The following is a 12,583-nucleotide window of genomic DNA, read 5'->3' as shown; positions in this document are numbered from 1 at the left end:
CTACATTAGATGTCTTTAACATGTGAAAGTAATAGCTGCACTTCATAACAAGGACCAGGAAGTCAAACCTCCAAGGGATTGCAGAACTCTGTAATAAGAAATTCACATTGTACAGGACATGTTTTTCTTCTTACTGTCTGAATTCCTTCCTCTGATCACTAATGGAAACTAATAACATTAAATGTTTATTGAATAAATGCTTTAATTATAAATTGCTTTTCTATTTAACACAATAAACAAATAGTGCCATACATGAACACTATATTAGATAGCTTAATAGTATTAAACAGTTTTATAGCATAAGCACTGTATTAGCTACCTGAATGCTACAGAAGCACAAAGATTTTCAAGAGCTTATTTTCTTCAGATTACATTATCTAGTTGCATATTTTCCATACTCTAATTTTCCCCAAGGAATTAATAACTACATTAATAGGCTCAATAAAATATACTTTTACTACCTATGTTACACAGGAGCATTATAATGTCACATTGTATCTTCTACATCTGAAAATACAACAGCTGTTAATAATTACAGCATTTCTCCTCTGTAAAACAGATTAAAATAACAGTTTAAAAGTCCTTGAAAAGCTTTTCTAGGGGAAATCTACCCACGGGTTATCTATCTTTTATGCTCTTACTTAACCTAAAGAACCAATCTTTGGTTTTGGGAAGAAATCTCATTTTAGACAACAATATGTGCAATATAGAAACACAAAAATATGAGACACAAACCAGCACTATGGGATATTGTCTTAGCCTGAGTTTTATCAATAAAAATCAACCACCTCAGTAGGATCCTGCAGTGGGATGAATTATCCAACAATGGCAGGAGAGTTCAGCTCCCCTTCTGACCTAAGGATAAATACAATGGAGCTGAAGAAGGACTTTGTCTTGGAGACACCTCAGTACAGCACATTGCAGATCTTCAAGAAGCTTTTTAAAAGCTGCCTAAGTCTATGAGCTGCATTTCAGCTGAGAGATTCTTTTGGATGAAGCAGAGGAAGGTCACAGGGAATTTTAAGTCCTTGAATACAGACCAGATAGTCAGACCACTGCCATAACAGCATTTAACATGACATTTCCTAGTTAGCTCTGATAAATATTTGGGTTTCTTTTCTGTTTAGCATTTCCTGAAGGACTTCTCTCCATCCTAGTCAGCCACTGAAGCCCAGGGTTATAGTGAGCCTTCAGCACAAGAAAGCACTAAATCATATTAAAATTAAGCATGTGAATGTCTTTTCCTGACTTTTCTAAGATTATTTAACTGCTGTCAGATGCCTGAACGTCACAAACACATATAACACATTAGCAAAGTCAAATCAGGATTTGTGTCAATTTTTCCTGTTTTAATCCTATGAACGTGAATTCCTAAGTACTCTTAAGATGCAAATTTGAACTTTGAAACTATAATGTAGGAGCAGCAATAAAAAAGGTATAACCATAGGGAATCCTTTAATTGACCCAGTTCTAAAAGTAGTAGAGGAAGCAATAAACCACCTTTTGCCCTCAGATAATTTTTTCCTACAGTACTCTTCATTGATATTCTCTCAGAATTCAGCATAGAAGAAATTAAAACAATGTAGTCTACAGAATTACTAAACCTGAATCAATCGTTGTCACTAAGGTCACAAAAATAACAATCAAAACAGAAACTAATCATAATTTTGCAAACATGGTTCCTGGCATTGTGAAAATATTGTCTTGTCAAAAGAAATTCAGTCTGAACCCCATTTTAAGATATAAGCTGCTCCAAAATACTTCTGGTGAGCATGGAAATCTTGCTTATAACTAGACAATCTAATTAGGAAAAATAATTTCAATTCCAGTTATAACTTGGTAACCAAAATAAATAAACTGCTTTAATTAGAATCAAGCTATACTATTGCAATCATACCACTTCACAAGAATTAACTCTACCTTAGAACACACCATATTCATCTTCCTAAAGCTCCTATTCTGTATTAAGCACAAAAAATCAAAAACATACAGGCATTTAGAGGCTGAATATAAATATTCCTCTGATTTTAACATAAATATAAAAATCCATCTTATCCAAAGGAAGTAAAAGCAGAAAAAAATATTCCAAAAGAATCAAGACAAATTCTTGCGTACTGGGCAGCTTCCTCGAGGAACAGAGCAGGTGCAAAAGGTAACCAGTTCTGTTATACAGGGAAGATAAAGGAACATGAAAAATGTGACATGACAACTTCTCTTGTTCGTTGTTGTTTATTTAGAGTTGCCATATCATTATTTCAAATGGAATTGATCAACTGTAACCTTGCTCTTCAGCATGATGGTATTAGCTTTCAGAGGAAATTTCTTCAGACGGAGTTTGAGCCTTTGCTTCACTCTCTCCAGGCTCTCTGGAAGGTCCCAGAATGGTCAGGTGTAGCTTTCATATTGTAACAGATCTGCTTACTGCCCTCCCACTCTCCTGCCAGCAATAGTTAAAAAACCCCAAATCTCAGCTTCCAAAACCTTACTGGTTGTCAGCTTGGTAAATATCAAGCATGGATCTCACAATTCTTATCAGGAGAAGGACTAGGTGCGTAGACTCAGAAGCTGGTAGCCTCCAGTGCTGGTAATCTCCAGGAGAGTCCCCAAATGGTATATGAAACAATTATTGGATATTTACAGTATAGGTTTCAGATCAACAAAATCTTGAGTATTTTTACTGTAATTATTGCCCTATGACAATTAGCAGATGGATGTAACCACCCCAGTTTCCAACTCCTGCTGCAATGTTCTGCGGACGGTGTGATATGCTAAACTTCCTAATCAATTGCATATCAGAAAATACTTTCCATGGAACTGTGAACATCATTTCAGATTGCTGCAACTCTCAGGCCATCTTCTTGGTTGTTCTTCTCAGGCCATGGAGGCAACAAAGGCATTGATTCTTTCTAAGTACAACACAGGGGAGGGCCACGAGGCAGACAGGTGTGGCTACGGTAAGCACGGGTGAGCTTTTTAGAGGAGTTTCCCACACAGTGTAAGGTTAAAGCTATCCAGCTGAGCTCCACTGCCCCAGGTCCCAGTCCTGCACGGCCAGAGACACCAGATGAACAAATTGACTGAATAAGCAAATATCTCCAGTGTGTGGGTCACTTCCTCACTGGGCTAGAATGAGGATGTGACACCGTTCTGCACAAAAACCAGTGAAGGCTGAATTGCAGAAGAGCATGAAGTCAGAGCCCATTTATAGTGAAAGACTTCCCAGATGGTTTTGTGATTTTAAATTTGAGAAGACAACCAATTTGTTCACACTAATATGTAGAGGATTCACAAATCAAGGAACTTTTCATGTCGAGGCTTATCATTAAATTTGTTGCAAGAATAACATAAGAGAAGTCTAAAAATCTAGAAAAAATGAATCATGAGCACATGCCACAACATAACGTTGACTAATCCAAGGTCTCTGTTTTCTTGGCAGGACCCCTTCTTCATTAAAATAGGAAATATATTATTTGCATAGCTAGTTACGGAACAGTGGCTTATTTCAGAAAATCTTTGTTATTTTTACTTCCTCTGAGGTGACCAAAAGGACACAACCAAATGTACCTATAGTCATCAGATATTGTAAGAAAGAAATCTGAACTGGGCTAACAAAGAACAGGAGAAGCAAAACCAGGAGAACAGAAGTTTCAGAATTAAGGGGGGGAAACTTTGGATGATACAAATGAAATATAAAAAAAAAAAAAAAAAAATTAATAGAATATAAAAGAACCAGGATTTCCTGTTCTTCCACTTTTTTAAGAATGAAAAAAAAAAAAAAAAAAAGGCTTTAATGGCAAATACCTTAAAGGTAAAACTGAAGTCTAAAAATACTAAAAACTGAAGTTTCTGAAGAAACTGGATAGGATCACTAGTAAATGTGAGTCTGAAGCCATTAGCATTTTATCCTAGAAAATGTGAAATGGTGGAATGAACTAGAAAAAAATTGTCTGCATTAGGAAAAAAAACCCCAAAATATTAGACTTCAATAAACTTGTTCCAAAATCGACTAGCACTACATTCACAAATGATCTATAGAGAATCTCATGGATTAAGCAAAACCTCTACTAACTGCAAATTACTTTCTAAAAAAGGTTTGGACTTTTTCTGCAGTAAAAAGCAGAATATTTTAACAACAGGCTATGTGGGTGGGTTACGAAACAACACTGGTACACTTTCAGAAAAAAATGTAGCTTTAATTCTCTTGGAAGAAATATTATATGCAAATTCTATACAGAAACATATATCTTGCATGTTTTAGTTATGAAATTTGTATTAACTGGACATGAGTTAATCTGGACATGATATTGTACCTTACCACCCTCATAGACTGTTCTTTGAGCATCTGTATTTTAAGCCAATGGGTAATGTATTTTCTGGGCAAAATATAAAATGTGCTATTTGAAAAAGGATGTATTGCTTGCAAAAGTTAAGTCTATTCAAAGGAAACAGAAGGCAGTTCAGAACCTGTAATACTTACATAGAAATGGCATGGAAATATGAGGTTAGTGAGAGCAGGTAGGGAGTATCCTGTACTCACAGAGCATTTTCCATTGGTGGTGGCACAGTTCTTACCTTTCTGCTTCGAAGAAATAAGAACATGCCCTGCCTATAATACATTAACAAGACCCCATCTCACAAGCAGGTATGTCACAAACACATTCCTACCCTCAGCTGAGGTGTAGAAGGTTTTTATGGTAGAAAAATGTCAAAATTACTATACCTCAAGAAAACAGAACCTTTGTTCCTCAGCAGCAGGCCAGTGTATTTCAGCTGATCATTTCAGAAGAGTTGTCAAAGGTATCTGCTTGTCATTTATTCTCTTGCCACACGAAGCACCAGCCAAACATACATTTTGGCAAGACAGACCCAAGTCATGTCTTTTACGTAACCAATAACCTTTCAATCTACGTGGTGATAGGGGTTAGACAGCACAGATTCTCTAAAACCACAACAACAGCTTCAAACAGCAGAATCATACTGCTTTGTGCAAAAGCAAAGACAGCGTTTCTACATTGGATAGATTCCAAGTCAAATTTTATAGATATGTCGTGTAGAGTAGGGCATATGCAAATGTGATGAACACATTTGTCCTGGGACCACGCTACGGAATGGCTGCTATAGAAAGAAATTTTCAACTGTCATTCAGAATTTCAACATTCTCTCCAGAACAAAAAAAGAAAAAGGGGGGAAGGGAAAGAAAATCTGAATGGAAAAAATCCTCTGCTGCTGTCACTCCACTTTCAGAGGAAACATGCAAGGTGCAGTATTTTTTAATTGTTTTCAGCTTCTTCCGATACTTTTTAGAACTGAAGCTTCTAAGGAAGGAGAGTTGTAAATATTTTACAAATAACCAGTCAATCCAAAACCCACCAGAAAGGAAAATAGTGCAGGTTTGTTCTGATTAAAGCACAAATAGCAGAACTACTCTTTAGCTCTAATTCCTAGCAGCAGCGTTCTACAAACACACTGTGAGTGTCTTGGCAAAATGAGAGTTGCATGGGACACTGGAGACTACAGAACACTTTGCACAGCTAAGAAAGTCTTCTGTGCTTGACATGAAAGATAACATTTTCTGGTTTTTTGAGTATTTCTTTTTTCCCAAAATACACACAAAAGCTACAAAACAAATAGTTTTAAGCTTTTAAGCTCAGGAACACATGCATTACATTCATCCTTTTAAACAAAAAGAATCATTTTTTCTAAGTCAGAATATGCAGGTTAAATATTTTAGTGTTCAATCATCGGAATTTTTCCCTTCTGCCTTTAACATAATGAATTGTTAAATGAAGACATCACTTCCATTGTTAAAGGATCAGCAGAAAAACCTTTCTTACCTTTTTTAAGTTGAGGTGTGATATTTTCTGCTTTCACGCAGTCTTGCACTCTCTGAAATGGGTGTTTTTCTTTAATGTATGTGATCAGAAGTCAGGATATGCTGCTAGGGACCAGTGGTTAACATTCTCCTCCCAGACTGCCTAAGTATAAGCGAAAAAGAAAGAACTTTAGTTCAACTTTTCTAGGCAAACCTAAGAGTGAGGTTTTTGTGTTTTCACTCTTTTGAAGGGTGCTTATAAGCTGAGCAATTCCTGCCTGCCACATCTCTTGTAAATAGTTTGAGATGTCTGCAGTCTAAAGAAAAAACAAAAGAGAAAGAAAGAAAAAGAAGATATTGCAACCTGAGAAATTTTTCATTAGCTTCAGATTTCCCTCTGAGACTTTCATACAAAATGTTCTTTCTTTCCTCTTTCTAAATAGTGAAATGGCAACACTTTTTTATTTTTCCTTCCAGTCACATCCTGCAGTTCTAAATCAATTATATCTCAAGAAAAATTTGTCACTGGTTTTACTGTAGTTTGGCTGAAATAAAAATGCTGTATATGACTCTACTTTCTTAAGAGGAAAAACTGATAACTTCTAGAAACTAAAATGAGAGTTTATAATATCTTTGGTTTTTCCTCTACTAGAGTGTGGAGAAATAAGTTTTAACTACTTTTCTGGAAAAAATAACTAAATGCCTTTTTTTAATTAGAATATGTCTAGTGCAAAAGCTTAAACTAATCTATTTGAATATACTGCAGAGCAGAAACATTTTAAACAGGTGAAAACAACCTGCAAAATTGAATAAAGCAGCTAATTTTTAAACAGAACTTTTTTTCTGGTTTCACTAATTTCAAATTTTACTTTGAAAAATTTAACGGTAATTTTGCAATTTTGACCTTGTATTATTCAAAAATTTCCTCAAAAGTTTTTGACTCTTTCCAGGGATTGTTATGATTCCTTTTACATATAACTAGAAGGATCAGGGATTTTGTAGCAACTGTCTTATTCCTAGCGTCTACCAGTCATTAAATACTATTTGCTATATTAATTCAACCTTATATCCTAGGCAGCCACAAATAAGAGTATTTTATTGTAACAATGTAATTAGTATATAGGCTAAATCATGCTCCATTTGACAAGACAAGAATAAATGTATATTTGGTTCTTGGTAATCAAATTGAACTGCTTGCAAGCATTGAATTATTACTGCTGAAATTCAAGGACTAAACGTTGGTGGATGCTCTCAGGCTGGCAGGAGAGATCATCTAGAACTGTACTTTTGCTAGAAAAGGCACCTGAACAAAACAGTCTGTTAAGGCTGAGAAATAAGAAATTAGCACTCAGTTGACTCTGCACCACTCATAATATTCAGAATGTCTTGAAGGTGTGAATGAGAGATGAAAAAGCAATACGAAAACATCCTGAGATTGTCAGGCCAATTCTAAAAGAAGAAAAAAGAAAGGTACTCCTAATGCATATGACAAAATGTGAAGGTCTTGAACTGGTGTTTGTGTGTAACTGGGAATTTCAGATGTTAAACTCTCATATATGCACATCAGCCTCCAATCTAATTTTCAGACTCAGCACTACCCTCTTGTTTCTGAGCACAAGACATGGCACTGACAATAGCAGATGCAATGGTCTGAGCATGGGAAGTTTGTGGCCTGCATCAGGTCAATGTGGTTATGGTAAAACCAGTAGGAATGTAGGTCCTTTGTCACCAGAAAGCACCCCCCAGGAATCAACTGCTAGTGCAAACATCTCTGTTAGTTCATAGCTTTAAATCCTGCAGGCATCCAAAATGCCTGACACAGCCTCTCTGGCGTCCCTGCCCAGCAGATATCGTGCTGTTAACTGGCAGAGAAGAGAACATCTCTCAGTGTGCTAATTTCACGTTTCCCTGCCCTTTCTGCACCTCAGTGGCTATGGCATGGCAGAAACCAGGAGGTCAGTGCACCTGCAATAAGTAGCCTGCTGTAACTGAGAGACTTCGGGTCTGTCGCCTTGCCTGCATCCCAAGAGAACCAGCAAATCTACCAGCCTATTATAGAGAGTCAGTTTTCATTCTTCTGGATAAAGTTTGGAAACATGAGAGGGGACAACTGCTGAATTAGTTTATTGTTCTCAAAAATCACAATTCAAAGCACTTTGAACTCCTGGGTGTAAAGCAGACCTTCATTGTTCAAGGTGCAAGAAAACAATTTAAAGCACAGTCAGTGTAAACCACTAAGCTCAAGATGCGTACAAGGAGATGCCCTGGCAGTAACAGACAAACAGAAAAGGTCTTCCTTCTATTTACTAACACTTTTAATTCTCTGGGGAAGACATGAAGACAGATGTATTGGGAAACATTTCAATGAAAAGGAAATTCCTGAAGACAGGCCAGCATGGAATATTTCAATCCTGAGAGATTATTTCAGGAAACTATTCTATACTATCCTTTTCCAACACAGCCATAAAATTGAATACAAAATTAGAAATGCATATTTCCAGCACAGAAAGCTAAGCAAATGCACATTCTGCATACACTTAGAGAAAATTACTATATCCCACAGTAATAAGTAGCTGATAGAAGCAATGATGCCAGACCCATGTAATTCTGAGCAGAATAGAAATCAGGAAATAAAAAGTAGCTCCAAATTTTGTTTCAGAACACAGACCTCTCCATTGTGCAATTTATCTTTTCACAATCTATCCTTTGCCTCAATACATAATAATAGTACAAAGCTTTAGAACAGAGAAAGGCCATTATAAAGAAAGTCCCTGAAAATACCTACCGTAAGGCTAGAGTTACAAGGGGTAAATTGATCAACTGGTCTATTTTCAGCATCTCAGACAATAGTTGTTCTTGTACCTAGTCCACATGGTTGTTATTTCACCACAAAACACAAGACTAGTAGGCAATTAAGCATGGCAAACCATCAAATATCCGTCCACTAAAGGACCCCACTATATCTTTTCTCCCTGCTTAAAAAGTCCCCATTCTTCTAAAGACATGTTTCAACTTCTCAGGATAACCGAGTAACAGCCCAAAAGGAAATATGTTCAGCATATCACAGGTAAATATAATCAACATTACTCACAGAATATATTTTTTTTTAATACAAAGAAACTTCTGATTTAAAGAATAAAAATTATCATCAGACAGGGAAAACCAACACTGACTCCTGAAAAAAGCAGAAGAGTTTAGAGATACCTGCCTGTTAAAATATTGAAAACTATGTGTTTCATATCATAAATAAGAAGAACCCTCTATGACTTAAATGGTTTCTTTAGAACATGGTAGATCACTCTGCTCTAGAAATAGGGTTAGGGTTAGCATGTTTTAAAATTTGATCCTCAAATTAATTTTAATAACACCTAAAATCAATGCATTTAGTACATAGTTAAAAATATGTGGAATATAATTTAAAATATATATTTTTTTCCAGACTACTTACTGATAAAAGCTTACAATGAGTAGTTAGCTATGAATCCTAAAACCATATACTTTATGGTTTGGATCAGAAGGGACCTAAAGATCATGGAGTTCCAACCCCCTGCCAGGGGCAGGGACACCCTCCACTTGGCCAGGCTGCTCAGAGCCCCATCCAACTTGGATGTGAACACTCCCATTGATGGGGCATCCACAACTTCTCTGGGCAACTTCTTTCTGCGCCTCACCACCTTCACAGTGAAGGTTTTCCTCCTTACATCCAATCTAAACCTCCCCTCTTTCATCTTAAAGCCATTCCCCCTTGTCCCGTCACTACAAGCCCTTGCAAAACGTCCTTCTCCAGCTCTCTTGTGGGCCCCCTTTAGGTACTGGAAGGTGCTCTAAAGTCTCCATGGAGCCTTCTCTTCTCCAGGCTTAACAGCCCCAACTCCCTCAGCCTGTCCTCATAGGAAAGGTGCTCCTATGAAGTAGGAAAAGTAGTACAACTCAGTAAAACATTTTAGCATGGTGTTGGGGGTTAAGTTTTCCTGTGGAATTTTTCCCCCCCATAAGTTGCTAGGAGACTTAAAGGGTGCTTGACCGGTACAAAAGAAGTGGATCACTTAGTTGGGGGCGGGGAGGGAAAGGCTCCTGGGAGCTGAAGGTAGTAGTCTCCTGGCTCTCAGTTTTCCGGGGAGGACGGTCGGGCGACTGGTAGCTGCATGGATTCCACTGTTAATGGAGGGGTTCAGTCCTGGGAATTCTATCATCTGCTGGAGCGCCCAGGAATTCGGAGGTTTTTTGCCTGCCCTGCTGGATCTGGGTCAGCCTGGGTCCATCTGTCGCAGCTTCTCCAGCACTGCTCACTTTGCCTGCCGGGACAACCCACCATTTCCAGTCATCAGCCCCGGAGTTTCCACAATTTCGGCTTGGTGCTCTTGGGATCCCAAGAGATCAGACTGCCCAAGACTTGTGAGACAAAGCCCCTCGGGGTTCTTGGTTCAGTTTATTATTATTATAATTCCTGTTGTTGTTTGTCTGTCCTGTTATATTTACTAGTAAAGGACTGTTATTCCTTTCCCCATAGCTCTGACTGAAAAGTGTTTTTTTAATCTTCCAAATTAAAATAATACAGAGGGAAGGGATTGGAATTCCCCATTCCTAGAGAGGCCACGCCTCTCCTTAGCAGATACCTGTCTTTTCAAACCAAGACTCATGGTCAGGAATAGGAAAGCAGTTAGTACTACAAGCTGTTTTACTAGCAAGTTGTAGTATCTTTTTATGTGAAGGTTTTAATTAAATTGAACCTAAAACCAAAAAAACAGTCATGCACTTCGTTGGTGGCCACTAAACCCTTAATTTCTCTGTATCAGATACTGAGCTTGTTCTGTGTTACACATGGTACAAATCCATTACTTTGGATTCTTGTCTTTAATAATGTTTCATTAGTATCCACAGCTGCTCAAAACTGAGAAAATAAACAAACTCCAAAGATCATATTGGATTAGACTAATATTTTATCATGGTGCCAAACTTGGGTTTGACTGTACAGCCCCTGCAGTAGCACAATTCCCTAACATGCCTGTGTACACACACACAGAGCTTTAGAACGGCAGAGTAAGTTTATTTCTTACATTATTACTTCCTTCCCAAAATCAGAAGTTTAGAGTGTTCAAAGGGAATTAATCCCCTCACTGCAAATACTAAAACTCATTAAATGAAAAAAAACACAAAAAACCCACAACATGCCAGCAGCTATGATTTGGCCTGTCCTTTTCCTAGGTTTCTGCAAGTTACATATTTCTTAACCAAAACATATCTAGGAGTCAAAAGGGGCTCCTAGAACACCATCAAGTGTACCTTTCCTATCCATCTCTCCATTACAGTAGCAAATTATGCTTTTACTCTGTATGCAGAAAAAAGCTCCCAAACATGGAGGGCAAAATGTGTGCTCACTTCTCAGCCAAAATTAAACTCACATGTTTTCATGAGAGATAAGTAAGAAGCTAAACATTCAAAACTAATAATTAAAAGAACTGCGAATAACAAAAAATATAAAAATCATGATTAATAAATAATATTTCAAAAATGAGCACATGAATTCTGGGATAAAAAGAGCTTTGGTAACTTAGCATACCTATTCTGATTGACATATATTGTGTTCTGGAACTCCAGTGTATCTCCAAATGTTTAATTCATACAGCTACTTGATGAAAGAACAAGCAGTAAAAATGTTCTGCTCCCAGTTTTCAATAGAGGTAGGAGTGGCAGAGGTGGGAGGGGAGAATTCTCCCAAATTTCTTTACACCGTTATTTTCAGCCATGCATTGCAAGGAATCCTCTTCCGAGCTGCAAACCCAAGAAAGAAAATTAGGAAGAAGAAAAAATGACCAAAAGCCTCTGAAAAAGATCTGAGCTGACTATCAGCAGTATTCTGCAAGCCTGCATGTCTGAACAATACACGCAAGGGCAACAAGGTAGAAAGATGTAAGGGATGTAAGGAAGACCTTGCTCTTCCCAGTGGTATCCAGTGACAGCACAGGGGGCAGTGGGCAGAAACTGAAACACAGGCGGTCCCTCTGAACATCAGGAAACACTTTTTAACTGTCAGAGTGACCAAGCACTGCACAAAGAGGTTGTGCAATCTCCATCCTTTGGAGATTCAAGACCCTAAGGTTCAGAGTCCTGGACAGCAAACTCTAGCTGACCCTGCTTGAGCAGAGGTGCCTTGCAAACTCAGACAATCTGTCATTCTGTGAAAATGGAAGGGAAGAAACCAGGAAAGTAATTCCCACAATTAGGAAACAAATAATTGAAAACTTTACTATTTTTTTTTAAGTAGAACCCTATTTATCACAAGCCAAACAACAGCATGAGTAAATAGGATGAAACTGGATTAACAGACCCACAGAACAATTGCTGTTGACACTGTAATTTCCCTGGGTCATACTGACACCATTAAAAAGTAATCTATCCAGTCAAGGTTATAGAGATAAAATCCAAATGCAAGCAAAAGACTGAGTAAAAAGAAAGCTTTGATCTCCCAAACTAAAGGGTAGGAATAGTCTTGTCAGAAAAAGCTGTCAGATCTTAATATGAAAAATACAGATTTTGTGGGACTGACCACCCCCTGTGTGCCCTGTTCACCTCTGTGCTCCCTCTCTCTTCTCTCCAGTACAGCTAGGGGCAGGAAAGGTTAATTATATTTGCACAGGTCAGCCTCAAAGCTGCATCAAAGACACTGGGAGATATCCAGATGGGTAAATGAGACTGACCTGCATGATATTACTGCTGACAAGGCATGGAAAAGGGAAAACTCCCCTGGGCTTAGGGGAACTTCATGGCACT

General features: G+C 37.8%; 1 protein-coding gene across 4 annotated transcripts in view; it reads right to left on the bottom strand.

Annotated features, from left to right (window-relative positions):
- The window catches only part of CRACD (capping protein inhibiting regulator of actin dynamics), a 137,299-nt gene that overhangs the window by 69,687 nt on the left and 55,029 nt on the right, over positions 1-12,583 (bottom strand). For all 4 annotated transcript variants that reach the window (XM_040064054.2, XM_058420544.1, XM_040064058.2 and 1 more), the window contains exon 2: positions 5,835-5,975. The gene's annotated coding sequence lies outside the window, so the exon portion shown is untranslated. The remainder of the gene's footprint in view (positions 1-5,834; positions 5,976-12,583) is intronic.

This window comes from Hirundo rustica, chromosome 5 (assembly GCF_015227805.2).
Source record: "Hirundo rustica isolate bHirRus1 chromosome 5, bHirRus1.pri.v3, whole genome shotgun sequence".
Classification (NCBI taxonomy): domain Eukaryota; kingdom Metazoa; phylum Chordata; class Aves; order Passeriformes; family Hirundinidae; genus Hirundo; species Hirundo rustica.
The sequence above is the reverse complement of the archived record's forward strand: the minus strand, read 5'-3'. Positions and strand labels throughout refer to the sequence as shown.